The sequence below is a fragment of the Podarcis gaigeae genome (genome assembly GCF_964106915.1).
Source record: "Podarcis gaigeae genome assembly, chromosome: 16".
Lineage (NCBI taxonomy): Eukaryota > Metazoa > Chordata > Lepidosauria > Squamata > Lacertidae > Podarcis > Podarcis gaigeae.
The window spans coordinates 10,189,038-10,215,648 of record NC_139693.1 but is presented as its reverse complement, the minus strand read 5'-3'; the positions used below and the strand labels follow the sequence as shown (position 1 = coordinate 10,215,648).

Genomic DNA, 26,611 nt, shown 5'->3' with positions numbered 1-26,611 from the left:
AGAGGGACATCCTAAGAGGAAGCAGGGCATTCCGGGATCAAATCAGAAACCAGGACGGCTTCTGTAAATCCGGGACTGTCCCTGGGAAACAGCGACACTTGGAAGGTCTGGAATGTGTCCTTGAGCTCTTGACTTGCTTTGTGGGTAAAGTGAGTTTGTGTAGAAACCAGCCTGCTGGACAAAGACAGAGGGGCTGTTTCCAACCCATTCCTGCTCAGAGTAGGCCTGTTGAAGATAGTAGGCCCGAGTTCACCATGCCCACTGGTTTTAGTTTGTCCACTTTGAGCAGAACCAACGCTGATGCAACCCCATAACAGCCCTGTTCCCTTTTGCCTCTGGCTGCTCTCGCCCCAGTCATATGCGGACCCCAGAAGAGAATGCCGCCCCCAAGCTGTATTCAATTTTACCCTGTGTCAATTTTATCACATGCGTATCACAACTTTGTCCTCACAAGGAGCCTGCGAGGGAGGTTAGGTTGATGGCCTATGAGATTTGTGGCTGCCTTCCATGTTCCCCATTTGAACCACAACACCACATTTGGCTTCTCAGGACTGCAATCCCAGTTCATGATAACGTTATGTGCTTTTAAAATTAAAAACTAGACAGCATCTTAAAACTAGACAGCATCTTAAGAAGCAGAGACATCACCTTGCCAACAAAGGTCTGTATAGTTCAAGCTATGGTTTTCCCAGTAGTGATGTATGGAAGTGAGAGCTGGACCATAAAAAAGGCTGATCGCCGAAGAATTGATGCTTTTGAATTATGGTGCTGGAGGAGACTCTTGAGAGTCCCATGGACTGCAAGAAGTTAAAACCTCTCCATTCTGAAGGAAATCAGCCCTGAGTGCTCACTGGAAGGACAGATCGCGAAGCTGAGGCTCCAATACTTTGGCCACCTCATGAGAAGAGAAGACTCCCTGGAAAAGACCCTGATGTTGGGAAAGATGGAGGGCACAAGGAGAAGGGGACGACAGAGGACGAGGTGGTTGGATAGTGTTCTCGAAGCTACCAGCATGAGTTTGACCAAACTGTGGAAGGCAGTGGAAGACAGGAGTGCCTGGCATGCTCTGTTCCATAGGGTCACAAAGAGTCGGACACGACTAAACGACTAAACAACAACAAAATAAAAAATGGTGGAGAGCAAGCCTGATGAGAGGGAAGCCTTTCCCTGAAGGCCTTAAACCATGGGTAGGCAAACTAAGGCTCGGGGGCCGGATCCAGCCCAATCGTCTTCTAAATCAGCGTATTTTTACATGAGTATTTTTATTTATTTACTTATTTTGGGGAGGCAACAGCCCCTGTGCCCCATGCTCCCCACCCAGCCGCCAATCCTTTGAAAGTCCAAAATGGTCAGAGGTGAAAAACTCCATATTAAAAGGGTGCGAGAGGTCAGGAACCACACAGAGATGGTGAGGACATCATGTGGACCCCTTGCTTTAACTGGGAGACAGGGAGGTACAAATGCATTTAAGCCACATACCATAGCTGTCAACCTTACCTTTTTTTGCAGGAAATTCCCTTATTCCAGTGCCGTTCCCCGCTGCTTCCCGCTTATTTCCTGGATTGTTAGATATCCTGTAGACTGTCCCCGGGACAGGTGAGGCTGCTGATCCCTTATTTTTGAATGGCATATACATTTAAGCCACATCCCACAGCACATTTCAAACACATTACTTGCACCACAGAATCCTGGGAACTGTAGTTCTCTCTCTCTCTCTCTCTCTCTCACACACACACACAAACACACAGCGCTACCATTCCCAGCATCCTTAAACTACAGTCCCCAGGTTTCTTTTTTGGGGGGGGCGGGGGTCATGTGTTTTAAACATGCATTGATTAAATGTATGGCGTAGTAGATCTACCCATATTATATTCACCATGGAGTCAGCGAGCTGTATTTTTACAGATGACGTTTCTGTATATGATGGAAGCTGTTAAAGAGTAGCTGTGGCGACCCAGTCAGATGGGCGGCGGTACAAATAATAAAATAATAATAATAATAATAATAATAATAATAATTATTAAACACTTTTTCGGGCTTATTTTTTTGGGGGGGGCGCAGCGATGAAAGGAGGCTGGGGGAGGCTACGACAGCAGATGACCGATCACGATTTACCAATTATCATGAATCACGATTAATTCCAGAGGGTGAGTGACAACGGGAGTCTCCGCTGCAGCCAAGAAAACTGCCTCGACCCTTTTGCAACCCAACAGATCGAGTGGGGAGAGGATGCAAAAACCTTCCCACGCCGGGAGAAATTTCCTTGTTTTAAGTCTCTTTGCAGGGCGGATCCGAGCCTGCGGCATCTTTTTTGCTCCGAAGCAAGCAACTGCCTCCCTCGATCCTAGGCTTGCTCCCAAGTAAAGGAGACCCTTCTGCTCCCATGGGGTTAATTGCTCGAACCCCGCCCGCAACACAGGTGTCATGTGACCGCAGATCATATGATCACCTCGCCTTGGGCTGGCTGTAAAAGTCCAGCTGTAAAATCGTTATCGGCTGCTTCCTGGTGGCTGCTGGAAAGGGAAAAAGATACCGACTTTCTTCTTTCTGGGTAAGTGGGTCTTTATATTTTTATCTTATTGCTGGGGAGAGATGCTTCTGACCCTCCCCACTTCGTTTCCTGGCACCAACTCTTTTATGAGCTGGCTTAAAATAAGGTTACCAGATTTTTTTCAATGAATCCGGGGACACAAATAAAATAAAATAAAATAAAATAAAATAAAATAAGAAGTAAAGTAAAGTAAAGTAAAATTAAAATAAATACTACACGTTCAGGACGTTGATGCAGCGATGGCAGTGGCAGAGGGGCAGCCTCCGCCTTGACCTCAACCGCCCCCTTTCCCCTTCCCCTGAGGCTTTTATCTCCTTTCTCCATGAGCCTGGGCAGCCCCTGACTTGTTGGTTCTTTGGTGGTGGTGGGGAAGCGTTGTGTGGTGGGTCAGGCATGGAAGGCAGAGAAGGAGGGCGGAGAGCGGCCCCAATCTCGTTCCTACTTGCGTGCAAGCAGGAGGGTGTGGGGTTCACATTGCCTTTCGACATAGCTGTCAACCTTCCCTTTTTTTTTTGCGGGAAATTCCCTTATTTCAGGGCTGTTTCCCACTGCTATGCCAGATTGTTAGATATCCTGTAGACTGTCTCCGGGACAGGTGAAGCTGCTGATCCCTTATTTATAAATCCGAAAGTTGACAGCTATGCTGCTGACCCCTTATTCTTGAGGCTGCTGATCCCTTGTTTTCAAATCCGAAAGTTGACAGCTATGCCTTTTGGAGCAGCCCCATCCCAACTCCTACTTGTGTGCAAGCAGGAGGGGGCAGGGATCTCTCAGGCAGCACGATGCCTCCCTTTCCATCGGAGCAGCCCCAATCCCGTTCCTACTTGCCTGCAAGCAGGAGGGGGTGGGGAATCCCTCAGCTGGGAAGGGAGGCTTCCTGTTGCCTAACTGAGAGATCCCTGCCCCGATTCCTCTTGCATGCAAGTAGGAGTTGGGATCAGGGTTGCTCCGATAGGCAGCATGAAGCTGCCCTTCATAGCCTAGTTGCTGGGGTCACGGAAGGTGGAGGCAGCCCGGAAGCTGCATCTTTGAGCCCCTGCACCACCACCGTATGGAGACTTCCGGGCAGCTCCTGAAGCCAGCCAGAGCCAACTGCTCCGAGCTGCTGAGACTGCCGCTGCTGCATTTCCCAGGGACGTTAGATGAAATCCGGGGACATTCCAGGGATGGAATTTGTCTCATAAATCCGGGGACTGTCCCCAGGAAATGGAGATGTCTGGTAACCCTAGCTTAAAACTTAACATCAAGTCTCTCTCCCCCACCTCACCTCCTACCTTTAAATATTTATTGTTAGGGTGGCCATATTCCAAAGGTTCCTGTGCATTGTAACTATTGTGTATAGAAAAGGGGATTCCGGCTTCTCCGGTGAAATCCAGCTGCTTAAAGACCCCTGCCCCCCTATTATTATTATTATTATTAATAATAATAATAATAATACATTTTATTTATATCCCGTCCTCCCCAGCCGAAGCTGGGCTCAGGGCGGCTAACAACAATCAAAATAGTCCAACATTCTAAAAACATTCATTATAAATTAATTAAAATCAAATTAATGGCAACCATCAAGCAAAATTCTGTGCAGATTGCCAGAGGAGGGGGTCAGGCTGCGCCCTGACCAAAGGCCTGGTGGAACAGCTCTGTCTTGCAGGCCCTGCGGAAAGATGTCAGATCCCGCAGGGCCCTAGTCTCTTGTGACAGAGCGTTCCACCAGACTGGAGCCACAGCCGAAAAAGCCCTGGCTCTGCTTGAGGCCAGCCTAACCTCTCTGTGGCCTGGGATCTTTAGGATGTTTTTTTATTATTTGCCTTCCCTTAAAATGCTTGTCAGTTCATTAATAGAAGGCAGGAGGTCTCTGCCCCTAGATGCTTACAGTCAAACAATTGCTGCAGAAGAGAGAACACCCGAGGGAATGGAGTGGGAAGGAGGCTTGGGTGGATTATTTAGATTTCATAGCGTTAGGCTTAGATACTGTAGGTGTAGGAAAAGGAGAGATTTGGAGGGAGCGAGAGTCCCCACTGCTATATGTACATGCTGTGTGATTTATAGGAGGTTTGTTGCAGTTTTCTACTGCGGGCCGGAGGGTCACCTCAGCAGCATATATTTAAAGCACTAGACCAGCCTTTCTCAACCTGTGGTTGTAGTTGAACTACAACTCCCATCACCCTAGCTAGCAAGGCCAGAACTCAGGGACGATGGGAGTTGTAGTCCAACAACATCTGGGGACCCACAGGTTGAGAACCGCTGCACTAGACAGTCACAGTTTGTCCCCCCCAAAGAATTCTGGGAATTGTAGTTTGTTCAGAGAGTTGGGGGGAGGCCCCTATTTCCCCCTATGATTCCAGTTAAATGGAGCATCCCTCTTCCTGGGGAATTTCCCCCTTTGTGAGTGGGCAAGGTGCAGAGTGGGTGGAACCGGTTCCGCTTCTTCAGGCGTGCTGGGACTGGGCCAACAAACCAAACCCTGTAAAGCCAGATGTCAAACCTGGTGACAAAGTACAGGGACATAGCATTGTAGAGTTGGAAGTGGACTCCTACGGTCATCTAGTCCAACCCGCTGCAATGCAGGAATCCTTCACCCAATGTGGGACTCGAACCCCCAACCCTGAGATTAAGAGTCCCATGCTTTGCCAGGTTTCTTCAACCTTTTCAGACCCGGGGCCGCTTTTAACCCAAACAGGGCTGCTGTCAAGGTTACTGAGGCACTGAGATGCTTAAGGTCTTCTGCTGAGGCTCTTTTCCATGGAACTAACCCAGTGTTGTCTACACTGACTGGCAGCAGCCCTTCAGCCCACCCGCAACCCCACCTGGAAATGCTGAGTATTTTGTTTGGGACTTTCTGCATGCATAGGAGATGTTCTGCCATCAAATTTAAAAGGTAAAGGGACCCCTGACCATTAGGTCCACTCGTGGCCGACTCTGGGGTTGCGGCACTCATCTCGCTTTATTGGCCGAGGGAGCCAGCATACAGCTTCCGGGTCATGTGGCCAGCATAAAATCATAGAATCATAGAGTTGGAAGAGACCACAAGGGCCATGGAGTCCAACCCCCTGCCAAGCAGGAAACACCATCAGAGCACTCCTGACATATGGTTGTCAAGCCTCTGCTTAAAGACCTCCAAAGAAGGAGACTCCACCACACTCCTTGGCAGCAAATTCCACTGTCGAACAGCTCTTACTGTCAGGAAGTTCTTCCTAATGTTGTTTAGGTGGAATCTTCTTTCTTGTAGTTTGGAACCATTGCTCCGTGTCCGCTTCTCTGGAGCAGCAGAAAACAACCTTTCTCCCTCCTCTATGTGACATCCTTTTATATATTTGAACATGGCTATCATATCACCCTTTAGCCTCCTCTTCTCCAGGCTAAACATGCCCAGCTCCCTTAGCCGTTCCTCATAAGGCATCGTTTCCAGGCCTTTGACCATTTTGGTTGCCCTCCTCTGGACACGTTCCAGTTTGTCAGTGTCCTTCTTGAACTGTGGTGCCCAGAACTGGACACAGTACTCCAGGTGAGGTCTGAGCAGAGCAGAATACAGTGGCTATACTCCTATTGATGCAGCCCAGAATTGCATTGGCTTTTTTAGCTGCCGCGTCACACTGTTGGCTCATGTCAAGTTTGTGGTCAACCAAGACTCCTAGATCCTTTTCACATGTACTGCTCTCAAGCCAGGTGTCACCCATCTTGTATTTGTGCCTCTCATTTTTTTTGCCCAAGTGCAATACTTTACATTTCTCCCTGTTAAAATTCATCTTGTTTGTTTTGGCCCAGTTCTCTAATCTGTCAAGGTCGTTTTGAAGTGTGATCCTGTCCTCTGGGGTCTTAGCCACCCCTCCCAGTTTGGTGTCATCTTCAAATTTGATCAGGATGCCCTTGAGTCCATCATCCAAGTCGTTGATAAAGATGTTGAATAAGACCGGGCCCAAGACAGAACCCTATGGCACCCCACTAGTCACTCTTCTCCAGGATGAAGAGGAACCATTGATGAGCACCCTTTGGGTTCGGTCAGTCAGCCAGTTACAAATCCAATGGGTGGTAGCATAGTCAAGTCCGCATTTTACCAGCTTCTTTACAAGAATATCATGGGGCACCTTGTCAAATGCCTTGCTGAAATCAAGGTAGGCTACATCCACTGCATTCCCTTCATCTACCAGGCTTGTAATTCTGTCAAAAAATGAGATCAGGTTAGTCTGACATGACTTATTTTTCAGAAATCCATGCTGACTATTGGTGATCACAGCATTCCTTTCTAGGTGCTCACAGACTGTTTGCTTAATGATCTGCTCCAGAATCTTCCCTGGTATTGATGTCAGACTGACTGGGCAGTAATTATTTGGGTCCTCTCTTTCCCCCTTTTTTAAAATAGGGACAACATTTGCCCTCCTCCAGTCTGCCGGGACTTCGCCTGTTCTCCAGGAATTCTCAAAGATGACTGCCAGTGGTTCTGAGATCACATCTGCCAGTTCTTTTAATACTCTTGGATGCAGTTCATCTGGCCCTGGAGACTTGAAAACATCTAAACTAGCCAAGTATTCTTGTACTATCTCCTTAGTTATTCTGGGCTGTGTTTCCTCTGCTGAATCATTTGGTCCAAATTCTTCAGGTCGGGCATTGTTTTCTTTATCGGAGAAGACTGAGGCAAAGAAGGCATTGAGGAGTTCAGCCCTTTCTGTGTCCCCTGTTTGCATTTCACCATCTTCTCCTCTGAGTGACCCCACTGTTTCTTTGTTCTTCCTTTTGCTACGAACATACCCATAAAAGCCTTTTTTGTTGCTTTTAACCTCTCTAGCAAGCCTGAGTTCATTCTGTGCTTTAGCTTTTCTGACTTTGTGTCTACACGTGCTGGCTATTTGTTTGAATTCCTCTTTGGTGGTTTCCCCCATTTTCTATTTTTTGTACACATCCTTTTTTAATCTTACCTCAGTTAAAAGTTCTTTAGATAGCCACCGTGGCTTCTTTAGGCACCTTCCATTTTTCCGTCTCATTGGTATTGCCTGAAGTTGTGCTTTTACTATCTCCCTCTTAACAAACTCCCAGCCATCATGAACTCCCTTTCCTTTTAGTATTACTGTCCATGGGATCTCACCCAGCACTTCCCTAAGTTTTATGAAGTCGGCTTTCTTAAAGTCAAGAAATTGAGTCCTAGTATGCTTGGCTGCTCCTTTCCACTGTATAGTAAACTTCAGAAGAGCATGATCACTCGCGCCTAATGATCCTTCCACTTCTACCCCACTAACCAGGTCATCAACATTGGTTAGGACCAGATCTAAAATGGCTGTTCCTCTTGTTGCTTCTCCCACTTTCTGGACAACGAAGTTGTCTGCAAGGCCAGTGAGGAATCTGTTTGACTTTATGCTCTTGGCTGAGTTTGACATCCAACAAATATCTGGGTAATTGAAGTCCCCCATTACTACTATCTCCCTTCCTTTTGCATGCTTGGCCATCTGTTCCAGGAAGGCATCATCTATGTCCTCCGTTTGGCTTGGGGATCTATAGTAAACTCCCACAATGAGGTCACTGTTATTCTTCTCTCCCTTAATTTTGACCCAAATGCTCTCACTTTGGCTTTGAGGTTCTAAATCTTGGATCTCTTCACAAGTATACACATCCCTGACATATAACGCCACTACTCCTCCTTTCTTGTCTGGTCTGTTTCTCTGAAATAGATTGTATCCCTCCATTATTACATTCCAATCGTGGGACTTATCCCACCAGGTTTCAGTGATGCCTATTATGTCATATTTAGTTTGCTGTACTAAGCCGCTTCTGGCGAACCAGAGCAGCGCACGGAAACGCCATTTACCTTCCCGCTGGAGCAGTACCTATTTATCTACTTGCACTTTGACGTGCTTTTGAACTGCTAGGTTGGCAGGAGCTAGGACCGAGCAACGGGTGCTCAGCCCATCACAGGGATTCGAACTGCCGACCTTCTGATCAGCAAGCCCTAGGCTCTGTGGTTTAACCCACAGCACCACCTGCATCCCTGCCATCGAGTTTATGGCCCTTCTATTCTGCATGGGGATTTGCAAACTGCTTGGCTAGGCCTGCACCTTTAAGAGCAGCCTAGGATGTGGGAATTCAAGCAGTGATGCTTTTCTTGTTATGGAGATAAAATGCAGATAAAATCTTGGGCTGGAACTGAAGTGACTGGGAGGCGGGGCGAGATCACTTCAAGTGTGGGATTTCTGTCTAGCGTGTTGTATTTTGTAAAAAAAACCCACATACCGTAGAGCATGGGTAGGCAAACTAAGGCCTGGGGGCCGGATGCGGCCCAATCGCCTTCTCAGTCCAGCCCTCGGATGGTCCGGGAATCAGTGTGTTTTTACATGAGTAGAATGTGTGCTTTTATTTAAAGTGCATCTCTGGGTTATTTGTGAGGCATAGGAATTCGTTCACATTTTCCCCCAAAATATAGTCTGGCCCCCCACAAGGTCTGAGGGACAGTGGACTGGCCCCCTGCTGAAAAAGTTTGCTGACCCCTGCTGTAGGTAAAGGTAAAGTGACCCCTGACCATTAGGTCCAGTCGTGACCGACTCTGGGGTTGCGGCGCTCATCTCGCTTTATTGGCCGAGGGAGCTGGCGTTTGTCCGCAGACAGCTTCCGGGTCATGTGGCCAGCGTGACTAAGCTGCTTCTGGTGAACCAGAGCAGCGCACGGAAACGCCGTTTACCTTCCCGCCGGAGCGGTACCTATTTATCAACTTGCACTTTGTGCTTTCAAACTGCTAGGTTGGCAGGAGCAGGGACCGAGCAATGGGAGCTCACCCCGTCGCGGGGATTTGAACCACCGACCTTCTGATCGGCAAGTCCTAGGCTCTGTGGTTTAACCCACAGCGCCACCCTGCTGTAGAGGAAGGGTAATGTTCTCTCTGAGGCAGTTTGTCCACCTTTGGTTCCCAACCCTGCACTCATCTCTCACCTGTGGCTCCTGGAAGCTGTCAGCATGTGACAGCAGCCATACCCTGGGAATGGCTTTGAGTGAGGGGAGCCGATGGGTCTCAAACCCTTGGTGAGTGAGGGGCTTCCCCCGCATGCAAAGACAGGCTCTGGCGGATGGAGCGGACGAGACCAGGATTGGGTCAAGAAGGGGATTTCTTTACATGCTGCTGAGGGAAGTGAGGGGCAGATTGGGCTCGTCCACCTGGGAAGGGAGCCTATCTCAGAGAAGGAAACCTCCAATCCTAAACCTCCGCTGCCTTGTGGGATATTTTCAGGAGAAAAAAAGGCTCAGGAGTAAACCCTACACAAATCCGGAACAGAGTCCCTAAGATGGGAAAGGAAATCGTAAGATGTTGTTGTTTAGTCGTTTAGTCGTGTCCGACTCTTTGTGACTCCCTGGACCAAAGCACGCCAGGCATTCCTGTCTTCCACTGCCTCCCGCAGTTCGGTCAAACTCATGCTGGTAGCTTCGAGAACACTGTCCAACCATCTCGTCCTCTGTCGTCTCCTTCTCCTTGCGCCCTCCATCTTTCCCAACATTGCTCTTTTCCAGGGAGTCTTCTCTTCTCATGAGGTGGCCAAAGTATTGGAGCCTCAGCTTCACGATCTGTCCTTCCAGTGAGCACTCAGGGCTGATTTCCTCCAGAATGGAGAGGTTTGATCTTCTTAATCGTAAAATAGGCACAGTTATATTTGTGGGTCGAGGTACGAAGTCCAGGTCACGAAAGAGAAGAAGTGAGAATAAAAGCTGTCTTCCAGTAAAGTGAGATGTGGCAGGTAAAAGGTAAAGGACCCCTGGATGGTTAAGTCTAGTCAAAGGCGACAATGGGGTTGTGGCGCTCATCTCGCTTTCATGCCGAGAGAGCCGGCGTTTGTCCACAGACAGCTTTCCAGGTCATGTGGCCAGCATGGCTAACCTGCTTCTGGCGCAACGCAACACCGTGACGGAAACCAGAGCGCACGGAAACGCTGTTTACTTTCCCCTCCGCAGCGGTATCTATTTATCTACTTGCACTGGTGGGCTTTCAAATTGCTAGGTTCGCAGGAGCTGGGACAGAGCAATGGGAGCTCACTCTGTCACGGGGATTCGAACCGCCAACGTTCAGTTTGGCAAGCCCAAGAGGCTCAGTGGTTTAGATCATAGTGCCACCCATTTCTGGGAATGTGACAAGAATCTCCTGGCAAATGGTTGTCTTGAAAATTATAGTTCCTTCTGTGGGCAAAGCTATTTTTCCTTCTGCCTAATAACAGTGGGTCACCATTCTGCCACTAGGTCTTAAGTTGGCTCACCTTCCTCCTCCGCTGTCTCTTGTGCACACCCACACCCCAGATGTGTAGTGTGATAAATTGAGTGAAACATCTGGGTTCCCTATCTGTACGTGACATCTATGATAATAATAATGTATTCTTTATATCCCGCCAGTCTGGTTGGGTTTCCCCAGCCACTCTGGGCGGCTTCCAACAGAACACTAAAATACAATAACCTATTAAACATTAAAAGCTTCCCTAAACAGGGCTGCCTTCAGATGTCTTCGAAAAGTCTGGTGGTAGTTCCCTTCTTTGACATCTGGTGGGAGGGCGTTCCACAGGGCGGGTGCTACTACCAAGAAGGCCCTGTGCCTGGTTCCCTGTAACTTGGCTTCTCACAGAGAGGGAACCCCCAGAAGGCCCTTGGCACTGGACCTCTCCCTTTGGCACCCTTAGTTGTGGCCTTATCTTGCCTAGGCTGGGGTGCGGCCTACCTTACGTGGAAACAACCAGCAATTTGGGACACACGTTGCCAGGAGGAAGAGATGTGGACCTACTTCCAGACTATGTGTTCACTGATTGGTTTGCGGGGAGCGTAGAGGATGTCGGCTGCTTAATGTGCGTCCCGTAATTCCCACAAAGAGGGACTCCCTCTTTAAAGCAGAGCTTTCCAAACCGTGTGTCATGACGTGTTAGTGTGTTGGCTGTAGTGTGCGGTTGTGTCGTGCTGAAGGAGTGGGGACCAAGGGTCCACCTGGGTCCACTTTGGAGAGCCAGACTGAAGCCATTTTATAAGAAGCAAGCTAAAAGCTAAAAACTATTTCTCTCCTCTGCCTGCACACAGCATTTTTGTAAATGCTGCAAGTGTGGTCAGAGCGCTTCACACCTGCTCTAGCTATTGACCCAATTCCCGTAAACAGACCGAGAAGAGAGCAACAACAGGAAGATGTAGCCCACCACAAAAATAAGGTGGGAACACGGATGGCCAATGTGGTTTTACAAGGAATTGCAAATAGGTCAAGAGGATTATAAGCTTACAGCGCCACCTAGTGGATAATGCAGCTTGGAACCGAAGGGCCACCATCAATTCTTTAATTGGTTGAGCTTCAATGAATATGCATAAAGGGGAATGTTTAAGGGGGGTGGGTGAAGGGGCTGAACTTTGCTTTGCCTAAGGGGATAAAAACTGTCTGCCCCTGGTGTTCGGGGGCATTCTCTCATTTTTGCTGAATGTACCCACTTTGCTTTGCTTGTCTGACAAATAAACCAAAGTCAATAAAACTTCTTTTAAAAATATTGCTGCCTGGATTTTTCCATTCTGGTCCGGATTCTGAAGTCTCCAACAGTGCGAATGCTCCCCATGCTCCTCCCAGGGTTGGAAAGGGGCTAGTTTAACCCCTGGTTTGCAAGTAAAACTGGATGACCGCATTGCACAACGATGCGTGTCTAAAAATTGGGTTGCCAAAGTGAAAAGTTTGGAAAGCTCTGCTTTAAACCACAATTGTAGTTCTGGAGGGGGAATAAGGGGTGTCTCCTAACAGCTCTCAGCACCCTTAACAAACTGCGTCTCCCAGAATTCCTTGGGGAAGCCATGACTGTCTGCACTTCTAATACATTTGTACCTCGGAAGCCAAACGCCTTGCGATTTGGGACGTTTTGGCTCCTGAATGCCGCAAACCCGGAAACAAGTGTTCCGGTTTGCGAACGTTCTTTGGAACCCGAATGTCCAACGTAGCTCCCAATTGGCTGCAGGAGCTTCTTTTTTTGATATAATTTTTATTAACAAAGCAATCAAATCACATTAATTCCAAATTACAGAGCCAAATTTTTAAATTTTTGTTGTGGGTAACCCATGCTTCGAGCTCAGAAAGGGATCCAATCATCTCTTTTGCTGCTGCTTTGATGTTCACAGTTCTGTCCAAATAATATTCACATTTTTATCCATTCTTCTCTTTTTTAAAGAAGATATTTATTAAAGTTTCCAATATTAATACAAAAATAAACATCATAAAGAAAAAAGGAAAAATAACAGAAATACAAAAATAAAAATAATTAAAAGCACACAAAGTTTCCATAACTTATTTTCCATTAACATATTTCCCAGACCTCCTCATACCTCCCTTTTTTGTATTCCAATTCAAATTGTTAATTCAGCAAATCCTTATCAATAAGTTTTAACCTGCTTCTAAACCTTTTTTTTCCATACTCTCTTAAAACATTACAGCTGGAAACCGCTTCATTTCTATCCGACATCATTCTAACATTCAATAATTTTACAGTATTTCTGTAGATAGTCTTTAAATTTCTTCCAGTCTTCTTCCGCTGACTCTTCTCCCATGTCTCGGATTCTGCCAGTCATTTCTGCCAGTCCCATATAGTCTATCACCTTCGTCTGCCATTCTTCCAGAGTGGGTAGATCCTGTGTCTTCCAGTACTTTGCAATGAGTATTCTTGCTTCTGTTGTGGCATACATTAAGAAAGTTCTATCCTTCTTTCTATCCATTCTTCTCTTTATGGTTTTCCTCATCTTCTTGTTATCGTATATTTTTCCTTTCTTTGTGACCTCTGATAGTCTCCACAAGCGAGTTGAAAACAATCGTCCTGTGTGGATTTTTCATTTCTCCAAGAGCTATATTCAAACAGACAGACGCCATTTCAACACTTCTGTACAAAACAATCTTAACGTCTGCCCATTAATCTGCGCAGGCCTGTCACTCCCTCCTCAAGCTTCTCAGAGGGTTCTGGCAGGTCATACTCAGAGTCCAATATGATGACAAAGCGGTTGGCCTCCTCCCCCTCGATCGTAAATCTTGCAACAAAGCCTGCCTCTGGCGAGTCTCTTTTTATAAACTGTGTCATTCCAAAAGCCTTTCTTTCCTTTCCAGATATTCCACAGACCATGTCTTTGGTTAGTAATTCATTTCCACACAGTTCTTAATCATCCCGCTTATAATCAATTGTTACAATGTTTCTTCTGGGGGGGATTGTTAGGTAATCACATAAAAAAGAAAAAAAGAAAAGTCCCCCCCCTTTCCGTCCCATTCCAACATACCAACAGCTTTGATGTGTCTTCTTCTTGATATATTTTCCTGTTGGATCCAGCCCGTCGCTCAACTTCACAGAGGTCACTTCACATAGCAGTCTAAACTCCCGTTCTTCACTCGAAACATGTGCATTTGCTGCTCTCTAATTGTTTATTTTGAGCTGCTGCAACCAGGCGCGCGATCAGAGACAGCGTCCGGGAGAGCCATAAACCCACACAAGGGCTGTGCGCCTAGTGCCCTCACCCCTTGCATCTTTCGAACTCGGGGGTGATTTATTGGCAACCGCAGGCGAAGGCAGTGTTTCCCCATTCCCTGGGGTGACAAACGGAGGCTGCATACTCCCATATCAGCCTCTTAATTACCTCGTGTGAGCCGGAGAGATGGTATTGTCGGCCATCTTCCAATGCGCCCCTAGCGGCCCCCCGGCTGCAGGAGCTTCTTGCAGCCAATCGGAAGCTGCGCCTTGGCTTCCGAACGTTTTCCGTTCAACGGATTCCAGCAGAGGTTATATTTTTTGAGAATCCTCTGGAATAACAATCTCTCAAAGGACCTGTTGATGGCATTTTACCATTGTACTGTGGAGAGCATATCAACTGATGGTCTGTGTGTGTGGTTTGGCAGCTGCATGGTCAGGGGAAAAACAATGCTGTCCAGGGTTGTAAAGACTGCAGAGAGAATAACTGGGTGCACTCTTCCCACCTCGGATCTAATCTATGCTTTCAGGTGCCATAAGAAAGCTGCAGAGATAGCGCAGGATAGTGCGCACCCTGGAAATGATCTCTTTCAGCTTCTGCCTTCTGGAAGAAGGTACAGGGTTATAAAGACTAGGACTAGCTGCTTGAGAAACAGTTTCTACCCAAATGCAATTCTGGTTTTAAACGCAGTGCAAGGAGTCTCTATAGGAGTATATTGTATTTAAAAAATGGGGTATCAGAGTATTTAGAGGGCTAACCAGGCTGGGATAGCTGGGAATGTTTTATGCAGTTTTGTAGTAGTTTTATGTGGTTTTTCAATTTCATTGTTCTGCATGGGACAATAACAATAAAGATATCGTTTATCGTATACAGTGGTGCCTCGCAAGACGAAAAGAATCCGTTCCGCGATTCTCTTCGTCTAGCGGTTTTTTCGTCTTGTGAAGCAAGCCCATTGACAGCTTAGCAGATTAGCGCTACAGCGGTCTAGCTGCTTCTAGTGATCAGCTGTTAAGCGGCTTATCAGCGGATCAGCTGTTTAGCGGCTTAGGAAAAGGGGGGGGAGCGAAAAAAACCCGCGGGGACTCGCAAGATTTTTTCGTCTTGCGAAGCAACCCCATAGGGAAATTCGTTTTGCGAAGCGCCTCCAAAACGGAAAACCCTTTCGTCTAGCGGGTTTTCTGTCTTGCGAGGCGTTCGTCTTGCTGAGCACCACTGTATCGTATTGTATAGTAGGCTTGTTGGTTTTTGAATGTCTTGTGTAGATTTTTCAATTTCGTTGTTCTGTATGGGACAATGACGATAAAGATTATTGTACTGTACCATATCGTATATGCCTTAATTGGACACAGCCCTCTCAGCTGGAGGGTGGGGGCTCTGGATTCTGCCACAGCCCTTGGAGCCAATGATGGGTGCTGCTTTGTTTCTCAAGTACCAGGTAAGCTTGGTCCCATCTGCCAGCCACCTCACACCCTGCAAAAAAGAGGAGGCGGATGTAACAGTTAGTTTCCCGGAGATGTGGAAGCAATGGGGAATTACAGTCTGGAACCAGTTCCTCGTATCAGTCTGTGGTTTGGATGTGACTCCAGATCTCTGAAATCCCAAGATTGCTCTGTGGTCAGAGGTTTAATTGTACTTTATTTGCTATTACAAATGCTGTGCCTTCCAAGGAGTACCCGATTCTCCCTATTACAGTGGTACCTCAGTTCTTGAACGCCTCTGTTTCAGAACCCGAACGCCAAAAACCTGGAAGTAAAGGCTTCCATTTTCGAATGCGCCTCAGACGTTCCGCTGTGTGTTTTTGAATTTTCTCAGTTGAATTTGCAGACAGCCCTTTGCGCCTCAGTTTTCGAACGTTCCGGAACTTGAACGGTCTTCTGGAATGGATTACGTTTGAGAACCAAGGTACCACTGTATATCCTCACTACAGCCCCATGAGGTTAGGCTAGGCTGAGTGACCGTGACAACAATGACAACAAAAGCCAAAATACCTTAAATAAAAATGGAGGGGGAGCAGGAGGCCTTAGCCAAGGGGGTGTCTCTGAATGCCATGTTGCCACGGGGCACTTGAGTGCTAACCTAAGAAAACAAAGAAAACATAAGCTTTAGCCTTTCCTCATTAAGGTGTTTCAACACTGTGATTGTTTTTTTGAAGCCTGAATTACACGCGGTTTTCCAAATGCCCCCTAGAAATCGATTCCTCAGCTCAGGAATCTCGTTCTTAAAAAGGAACCTGTTCCAAGTTCAAAGTGCCCCTAAGGAACTAATTCCAGCACACGTCTTTCCCTTACAACATGAGCCAGTTTGGTTACTTCAATCCATCTTGGTAATATTTTTATTTATTTATTTTTAATCAAAGTTTTATTCAAGACATATTATCCAAAAACATATCCTTATCCCCCCCCCCCATTTTTCCTCCCTCCCCCCCACAACCCCCACCCCACCTCTCGACTTCCCTCAGTTCCAGTCTTTGGTTTCTCTAATATTGCTATTTTCTGCATGTTACAAAGTTGTATAGATCCTCAAACTGTTTAGCTGATTATTATCAGTAAAAAAAATTGTGGATGTTTATTCAAAACCTGCCAAGGAGTCCAATTCACTTTGTTGCATCTTCAGATACTTTGTGAAAGGTTCACATTCATCCTTAAAGTCACAGTTATCCTTGTCCTGTAGCTTATATGTCAGTTTTGCCAGTTCTGCATAGTCCATCAATTTTTCTTGCCATGATTCTTTAGTTGGGGTTTCTTCATCCTTGCGCAACCAGAACTCTCGCGGCTGTTGTCGCATACATGAAGATGTTTTTCAACTTTTTTGGCAGATCTTTCCCTACAATCCCCAACAAAAATGCCTCGGGTTTTTAAACAAATGTTAAATGGAACATTTTCTTCAATTCATTGTATATCATTTCCCAATTTTTTAAAATTACCTTACATTCCCACCACATATGATAAAATGTTCCCTCCTTTTCCTTACACTTCCAACATATATTTGAACTAGTTTTGTACATTTTCCCTAACTGCACTGGTGTTGTATGCCACCTGTACATCATCTTCATGTAGTTCTCCTTCAATAGGGAACAATCTGTAAATTTTAACTTTTCCATAATTCAACCCAATCTTCCATCATAATGTTGGGTGACCTACATCTTGTGCCCATTTAATCATAGCTGATTTTACCTCTTCATCTTTCGTCTCCCATTCTAATAGTATGCTATATGCGGCCTTCAGTAGTTTCACTTTCCCTTCAATCACTTCCGTTTGAAACCTAGATCTAGTATAACTAAATCCTTTCTTACTGTCTTCTTTATGTGTTTCATATAGTTGTCGATAATGCAACCAACTCTGAAAGTGGTCTTTGATTTCATCATAATCTCTTAATTTCCATTTTCCATCATGTTCCTTTAATAAATCAACATATGTGAGCCATTTTCCTTTCTTTCCAAGTGGTTTGAGCAGTAATGCTTCATGTGGTGAAAGCCACCACGGGGTCTTTTGTTCCAATAAGTCTTTGTATCTCTCCCATACTCTCATTAATGATTTCCTAATTATATGGTTGTAAAAACGTCTATGAATCTTCCCTTTCCCATACCATAAGTATGCGTGCCAGCCAAATCTGTTATCATGTCCTTCTAGTTCTAATGCCTCTTGCTTGTCCAGTCTCATCCAGTCCCTGATCCATACCAAACAAGCAGATTCGTAATGCAATTTAAGGACCTCATCTTGATAATAATTTTGATTAGTTTTCAGTTACATCCAATCATAGCCTCATTATAACAATACCAATTTATAAGTCAATTATTAATACCAATAGTTCACATTATATACAGTGGTACCTCAGGTTGTGGACGAGATCCGTTCTGGAGCTCTGGTCGGATTCTGAGGTTTCCGCAACTGGAGACACCGCTTTTGCACACGCACGCGGGATGGTAAAGCGCTTCTGCACATGCGCGCGCAGCAAAAACCTGGAAATATACTTCTGGGTTTGCCGCTTACGTATCCTGAAGTTTACATAACCAGAAGGATAAGTAAGCGAAGGTAGGACTGTAATTTAGATAAGGTGCTAGAATTGATGGCTTAATTATTTGCTTTATTTCTGCGTTCCAACATCTAATTAATTTCTATTCCATTGCGGTCATAATAATAATCCCTTCTACCAGGGGTGGCCAACTCCCAGGAGACTGCGATCTACTCACAGAATTAAAAACTGCCAGTGATCTACTGCCTTTTGAAAGTGCAGATCAAAGCCCCATTTTTTTGAAGATCCGTCTTTCGTTCTGCAGATCATGCAACAATGGAGGGCGGGGCCGGATTCTAAATTACAAATAGATTTGGAATGGAAAGGGACCCGGCAAGATCTACCAATACCTCCCAGGCGTCTGTCTACCAGTAGATCGCGACTGACCTGTTGGACGTCCCTGCTTATACAACAACTGCAATATTCATAACTTCTATTCGTGTTGACACATTAAATGATTGATGAAACTACAGGTGGAACACTCAAACTATATTCTTGTTCTTCCTGTGTGTGGCAATTATACTGTCCGTGGTGTTTCTTTCTGTCCTTAAAAATTTTTTTGTCTGTCTTTTCCCAGTTTGTGCTGTTCTCCATCATGCCTTGGGCAGAGCTGATATCCCATTGTTGTTCCAGAAATTTCTCCCTCCCTCTGTCCTTTGTTGTTTTGCAACTTTAAGAACAACTGCAAAAACCACGCATTCCCAATAAATATCCTGTTTTCGCCATTTTTCCTCTCAGTCTGGGAAGAAGAGTGGTCTGTCGAACTGCAGAGGACTCAATAATGAACCTTATCAGTTCCTTGGCAAGTTCGCAGGCGCCTTTCGTTCTTCCGTCTGACTGAAGATAAATGAGCAGTTTTACTTCCAATTACCATAATTTAAATTGCAAGTCGTCTTAGCGTTATTGTTATTCAGAGTCAGCTCAAGTTTCCATTGTAAACCTTTTGCAAAATAGAGCTTCCCCTCCCCTTTCCCCCCCTTTTTACACACACAGTTCCCTTTAATGTTATATTCCATATCTATAATCCAATTCCTTCCATCCTCACTTGTCCAGATATAATTTGAAGTAAATATTCAGTGTGTTTCCTTGGAAAGGGTGATATAAATGTGACAAATTAATAAATAAAACCAGACACGTGTAAATCACCTGATACAATCATTGAATACAATTCCATGCGTCATACGTAATTTGGACTCTTAGAGATCTCAATCATCATCAGTAGTATAAATATCGTACATCCTAGGCCTAGGGCCATTCCTTCCTTTCTGACAAATTGCAAAAGGTCGGCATAGGGCAGACATTCTGTGCATGTTCTACCTCCTCTGTCAGAGGCAGTGAATGCCCATTGCTAGGAATCACAAGAGAGGAGAGTTGCTGTCGCACTCAGAACCTGCTCACAAGCTTCCCATCGGGGCAGCTCCTGTGAGAACAGATAACACCGGTCCTAAGGGATCTGTATTGGCTCCCAGTATGTTTCCGAGCCCAATTCAAAGTGTTGGTGCTGACCTTTAAAGCCCTAATCAGCTTTGGCCCCGTATATGTGAAGGGCCTTCTCGGTGGTGGCACCCTACCTATGGAATGCCCTCCCATCAGATGTCAAGGAGATAAACAACTCTTTGAATTTTAGAAGATATTTGAAGGCAGCCCTGTATAGGGAAGTTTTTAATGTTTGATGTATTATTGTGTTGTTGATATTTTGTCGGGAGCCGCCCAAAGTGTCAGATGGGCGGCATATAAATATTATTATTATTATTATTATTATTATTATTATTATTATTATTATTAGGGGCCTTTGGCCTCATCCAGCAGAGCTCTTCTTAGATTCTTACCTCTAAAAAGGATAAAAATATAGCAAGTAAATAAATAGATGATGGGAAAGTATAATTTAACAAATCGTGTGGTTGCTCCAGTGAACTGAGCGTATCAGATTATGAAGTGGAAGGCAGCAAAAACCCCAATTCCAGGAGATGTGGTGCCCCGTTATGGACTCTTCAGCAGGTTGGGCAAAACAGAACAATTAACTTTTGCTTGCTTTGTTTTTAACTGTGAGTAGATCGCAGTTTCTTGGGAGTTGGCCACCCCTGGTATAGACCCACTGAAATGCATGGCTCCAAGGAGTTTTGATGACAAATTTCAGAACATGTGCTTTGAGTAGAATTAACACAAGCTCAAGGGCAGGACTATTGACTGAAATAATTGGCAGGCTCATTCAATTCTGGAACACGTAGTACTTTCCTTAACAGATAGGGAACGCAGCCCAAGGAGAGCAATTAACATAACCTTTTCATGTTCAGGTAGCCTCAGTGGCATGAAGAACATTGTTTGGGTTGAGGCTGATGCACAGACAGTGAGCAGCTGCAGTTATCCATGCCCTGGGAACTTCAGCGCTTGATTACTGCAATGTGTGTTACGTGGGGCTGCCCTTGAAGACAGATGGGGAACTGTAGCTAGCCCAGAATAAGCATGCTATGTTGCTAACTGGATCTGGAGAGGAGAGCTCTCTTGCTGGTATTGAATCACATGTTCCAAAAGGAAGGAGAGCTTTCCCCCTTCAGGAAGATAGTTTTATGCTCAGGCAAATGCATGCAAATTAAGCTGACCAATCCACGAATCGGCTCAACGCATGCAATTAATCCAGATGAGATTTCTCTTGGCTGGATTATGACTCAGTTGTTTTTGTTCTTGCTGTTATCAATTCATATTGACTAGTTGAATTCTTTTGCGCCAAAAATTGACCCGAAACGGTAAAGATGGAAATAGCAAGGTCATTGAAATTAGATATAATAACAGTCACAGAAATATCCATCCGAAGCAGGGTGGATTTGATTTAAATCACTAGTCAGTAAGACTTGATTTAAATCAATTTTTTTACAGAAAGACTCATTCTTGCTGGCATAATCTTAATATTTACAACCAGACAAAGGTTTCATTTTTTGAATAATAAATTTCCAGAGTAGTTTTTACACTTATATATCAACTGATTTGGTTATACTATCAGAAATACATAGACCGATAATTTTGAAATTATTCAGTGTGTTTCCTTGGAAAGGGTGATATAAATGTGTCAAATTAATACAGTGGTACCTCGGGTTAAGTACTTAATTCGTTCCAGAGGTCCGTAGTTAACCTGAAATTGTTCTTAACCTGAAGCACCACTTTAGCTAATGGGGCCTCCCACTGCTGCCGCGCTGCTGGAGCACAATTTCTGTTCTCATCCTGAGGTAAAGTTCTTAACCCGAGGTACTATTTCTGGGTTAGCGGAGTCTGTAACCTGAAGCGTATGTAACCCAAGGTACCACTGTAAGTGAAATTGGACACGTCAAAATCACCTGATACAATCATTGAATACAATTCCATGCGTCATACGTAATTTGGACTCTTAGAGATCTCAATCATCATCAGTAGTATATCCTAGGCCTAGGGCCATTCCTTCCTTTCTGACAAATTGCAAAAGGCCGGGATAGGGCAGACATTCTATGCATGTTCTACCTCCTCTGTCAGAGGCAGTGAATGCCCATTGCTAGGAATCACAAGAGAGGAGAGTTGCTGTCGAACTCAGAACCTGCTCACAAGCTTCCCATCGGGTCAGCTCCTGTGAGAACAGATAACACCGGTCCTAAGGGATCTGTATTGGCTCCCAGTATGTTTCCGAGCCCAATTCAAAGTGTTGGTGCTGACCTTTAAAGCCCTAAACAGCTTTGGCCCCGTATATGTGAAGGGCCTTCTCGGTAGTGGCACCCTACCTATGGAACGCCCTCCCATCAGATGTCAAGGAGATAAACAACTCTTTGACTTTTAGAAGATATTTGACTTTGACTTTTAGAAGATATTGAAGATATAGGGAAGTTTTTAATGTTTGATGTTTTATTGTGTTTTTGATATTTTGTCGGGAGCTGCCCAAAGTGTCTGGGGAACCCAGTCAGATGGGCGGCATATAAATAATAAAATCATTATTATTATTATTATTATTACTGGAGAGCCAGTGTGGTGTAGTGGTTAAGAGAGGTAGACTTGTAATCAGCCTTACTCACCTCACAGAGTATTTGTTGTGGGGGAGGAAGGGAAAGGAGAATGTTAGCCGCTTTGAGACTCCTTTGGGTAGTGATAAAGCGGGATATCAAATCCAAACTCTTCTTATTCTTCTCTGTTGTTGTTGTTGTTGTTGTTGTTGTTGTTGTTGTTGTTGTTATTGGCCTTTGGCCTCATCCAACAAAGCTCTTCTTAGATCCTTACCTCTAAAAAGGATAAAACTACCGCAAGTAAATAAATAGATAATTGGAAATAACTTAACAAATTGTGTGGTTGCTCCAGTGAACGAGATGTTTCACTCAATTTATGACACTACACATCCGGGGTGTGGGTGTGTGCAAGAGACAGCAGAGGAAGAAGGTGAGCCCATCTTCAGACCTAGTGGCAGAATGGTGACCCACTGTTATTAGGCAGAAGGCAGCAAAAACCCCAATTCCAGGAGATGTGGTGCCCCGTTATGGACTCTTCAGCAGGTTGGGCAAAACAGAACAATATTAACTTTTGCTCGCTTTGTTCTGAAATATTCGTTGACATTTGATTAGTCGGATGCTAGGGAAAGGATAATGCAGATGTACAGCAGAGAGTAAACTGATGAACCAGGAAATAGAGTGGAAGATCAAATTAATGAAACAAAAAACCTTTGAATCGGCAAACAAATGTGGGAAACTGCTGGCTTGGCAGTTGAAGAAGAGACAAAAGTTAAATATAGTCACAAACCTGGAAATTGAAGGAAGAAACATTCAGAACCCCGTGGAGATTAGAAAGTGTTTTCAGAAATATTTCAAAAAATTATACACTCAAGGGCCGCAGGATGAGGTTGAGATTAAACAATTTTTGGAAAAAAATGGACTTAAAAAACTGTCACAAGAAAACAGATCTCTCCTGAACAGCAAAATAACACGACAAGAGATCGAACAAGCCATTCAGAACATTAAATTTGGCAAATCTCCAGGGCCAGACGGCCTGACCTCCAAGTATTATAAGACATTAAGAGATTACTTGATACAACCATTGATGGAGGTCAGTAATGAAATTATGGAGGGAAAGAAGGCGCCGGAATCGTGGAAGGAAGCTTTCATCACATTGATACCAAAATCGGAAATTGAGAAGACACAACTCAAGAACTATCGTCCCATCTCCCTTTTAAATGTGGATTACAAAATATTTGCAGATATCTTGGCAAGCAGACTTAAAAGAGTTTTAAATGAAGTAATTTATAAAGACCAGGCAGGCTTTCTCCCAGGTAGACACATGTTTGCTAACACAAGGAACATCATTGACATTTTGGAACTTTTGCAAACAAACATAAATACAAAAGCAGTGTTAATTTTTATAGATGCGGAGAAGGCCTTTGATAATATCTCTTGGAAATTTATGAAGGGAAACTTAAAAGAAATGGGAGTGGGACGGGGTTTTGAGAATGGGATTGGTGCAATATATTCAGAACAGAAGGCAAAACTGATAGTTAACAATGTGGTTACAGAAGAGTTTAAAATTGAAAAAGGTACACGACAAGGCTGCCCGATTTCCCCTCTGTTATTTATCTCGGTTCTGAGGGTGCTCTTGGATTAGAGGGGACCAGTTGGTGCAAGGGATTCAGGTCGGAGCGAAACAATACAAACTTAAAGCTTTTGCAGATGACCTAGTTTTGACTCTGCAGGAGCCAGAATCTAGTACAAAAAGAGTATTACAACTGATTCAAGACTTTGGTCGGGTGGCGGGATTTAAACTAAATAAACAGAAAACTAAGGTGTTGGGAAAAAACTTGACAGATACAGAGTCAGAACGGTTTCAGAGAGAAACAGAACTAACTGTGGTTAAAAAAGTAAAGTACCTAGGGGTAAATATAACAGCAAAAAATCTGAGTCTATTTAAGGATAACTATGAAAAATGTTGGGACGCGGGTGGCGCTGTGGGACGCGGGTGGCGCTGTGGGTAAAAGCCTCAGCGCCTAGGGCTTGCCGATCAAAAGGTCGGCGGTTCGAATCCCTGCGGCGGGGTGCGCTCCCGCTGCTCAGTCCCAGCGCCTGCCAACCTAGCAGTTCGAAAGCACCCCTGGGTGCAAGTAGATAAATAGGGACCGCTTCCTAGCGGGAAGGTAAACGGCGTTTCCGTGTGCGGCTCTGGCTCGCCAGATGCAGCTTTGTCACGCTGGCCACGTGACCCGGAAGTGTCTTCGGACAGCGCTGGCCCCTGGCCTCTTAAGTGAGATGGGTGCACAACCCCAGAGTCTGTCAAGACTGGCCCGTACGGGCAGGGGTACCTTTACCTTTACCTTTATGAAAAATGTTGGTCTGAAATTAAGAGAGACTTGGACAGTTGGACAAAATTGAAGCTTTCTTTGTTAGGCCGAATTGCTGCTATTAAGATGAATGTATTGCCAAAGATGTTGTTTTTGTTTCAAACATTGCAAATTGTGGACAAGACGGAGTGTTTACGGAAGTGGCAGAGAGATATTTCTAAATTTGTCTGGCAGGGCAAAAAGCCCAGAATTAAGTTTAAGATTTTAACTGATGCGAAAGAAAGAGGGGGCTTTGCCCTGCCAGACTTAAAGCTGTACTATGAAGCCGCAGCTTTCTGCTGGCTAAAAGACTGGCTACTTCTCGAAGACACTGATGTATTGGATCTGGAAGGTTTTAACAATGCTTTTGGCTGGCATGCATACTTATGGTATGATAAAGTTAAGATCAATAAGGCCTTTAAGAACCATATTGTCAGGAAAGCAGTATTTAATGTCTGGACAAAATACAAAGACTTATTGGAAAATAAAACTCCGAGGTGGCTTTCCCCTCTGGAAGCTAAGGCCCGAAAAAGACCCAATATGGAGGCCAAATGGCCAAAATATTGGGAAATATTAGAAAAAGATGGAGACAATTGGAAATTGCAGAGTTTGGAGAAAATGAAGGATAAAGTGCGAGACTGGTTACATTACGCTCAGATTAAAGAAGTTTTCAAAAATGACAAAAAGTTAGGGTTCCAGGTGGAGAAATCAAAGTTGGAAACAGAATTGTTAGAACCAAAGACTAAGGTACTATCAAGAATGTATAACTTGCTGTTAAAATGGAACACACAAGACGAAATGGTTAAATCTGCTATGATAAAGTGGGCACAGGATATTGGGCATAACATTATGTTTGAGGACTGGGAAAGGTTGTGGACCACTGGGCTGAACTTCACTGCATGTAATGCGTTGAAGGAAAATGTAATGAAAATGATATACAGATGGTACATGACCCCAGTTAAACTTGCCAAAATATACCATTTGTCTGATAACAAATGTTGGAAATGTAAAGGAAATGAAGGAACATTCTTTCACCTCTGGTGGACTTGCCCTAAAGTGAAGGCCTTCTGGGAAATGATATATAATGAGTTGAAAAAGGTATTTAAGTATACCTTCACTAAGAAACCAGAGGCTTTCCTCCTGGGTATTGTCGACCAGAAGGTGTTAAAGAAGGACCGAACATTTTTTATGTATGCAACAACGGCAGCAAGGATACTCATCGCTAAGAATTGGAAAACACAAGATCTACCCACACTGGAAGAGTGGCAGATGCAGCTGATGGACTATATGCAATTGGCGGAGATGACTGGCAGAATCCGAGACCTGGGAGAAGAAAGGATTGAAGAAGATTGGAAGAAATTTAAGATTTATTTACAAAAATATTGTAATTTGGTTGAATGTTAAGAAGGATGTTCGATCATAAATAATTGGCCACCACTAAACTAGACTGGAATTTGATGATATGTGAGACTAAGGAAAACATAAACCTTTTGGAGAATTGCTAGACCATATTTAAATGAGTGGATATAAGATTGTAAACAAGATGATAATTTGCTTGGAAAAAAACTTTTTAACGATGTAAGTGGGAGCAGGAGACGTGAGGAAGTCCAAATAAGTTATGAAATTTTGTTATGACATAAGCAATGTTGTTTATTATCTATGTATTTCTTTTTTTAAAAAAAATCTTAATAAATATTTATATAGATGTACAGCAGAGAAGTTATAGAGCAGATGTTTGGGAGTCTGCGGCCTTCCAGATTCTGGACTCCAGCTCCCATCAGCCCCAGCCAGCATGGCCAGTGGTCAAGGATGATGGGAGTCGGAGTCCACAAACATCTGGGCAGCCTCAACCCTCTCCTTGACACGTGTCCTAATCAATCAGGGGTCACATAACAGAGGTGTAAGGCAAGGATGGAGGAACCCGGTGCCTTCTAGAGGGCGTTGGTGCCATTGGCTAATCGTGAGGGGGTGAGGGGAGGGCACCAGGTTGGGGAAGGGTGTTGAAGGACACTAGGTGCTGTTTAGTGTGTGTGTTTGTTTAGCTTTTAGGGAGAGAAAACAGGTAAGTTGGCGCATATCTCGCTAAATATTGTTTACTCCAGGAGTAATTATTGTTTGCTTCAAAATGATACACCCCAGAAGTAATTGGCTAGCCAGCCCCACATTGCAGGGCTGATGGGAAGACAGGGTGGGAGTTGTGGTCCAGCAACTTCTGGAGGGCCACAGCTGCATCATCACTGTCCCAGACACATGTCCCAACCAGTCAGGGATCACATAATCACAGTCACAGGGGTGTGGAGGAGGGATGAGCTGTGTGTGGCTCT

At 44.7% G+C, this 26,611-nt stretch overlaps 1 protein-coding gene across 1 annotated transcript in view; it reads left to right on the top strand.

The window, feature by feature from the left end:
* The first annotated feature begins 2,417 nt into the window (after nucleotides 1-2,417).
* LOC310833248 (lysosomal acid glucosylceramidase-like) overlaps nucleotides 2,418-26,611 on the top strand; it is a 53,357-nt gene continuing 29,163 nt past the window's right edge. Inside the window, exon 1 of the mRNA XM_083715827.1 lies at nucleotides 2,418-2,551. The gene's annotated coding sequence lies outside the window, so the exon portion shown is untranslated. The remainder of the gene's footprint in view (nucleotides 2,552-26,611) is intronic.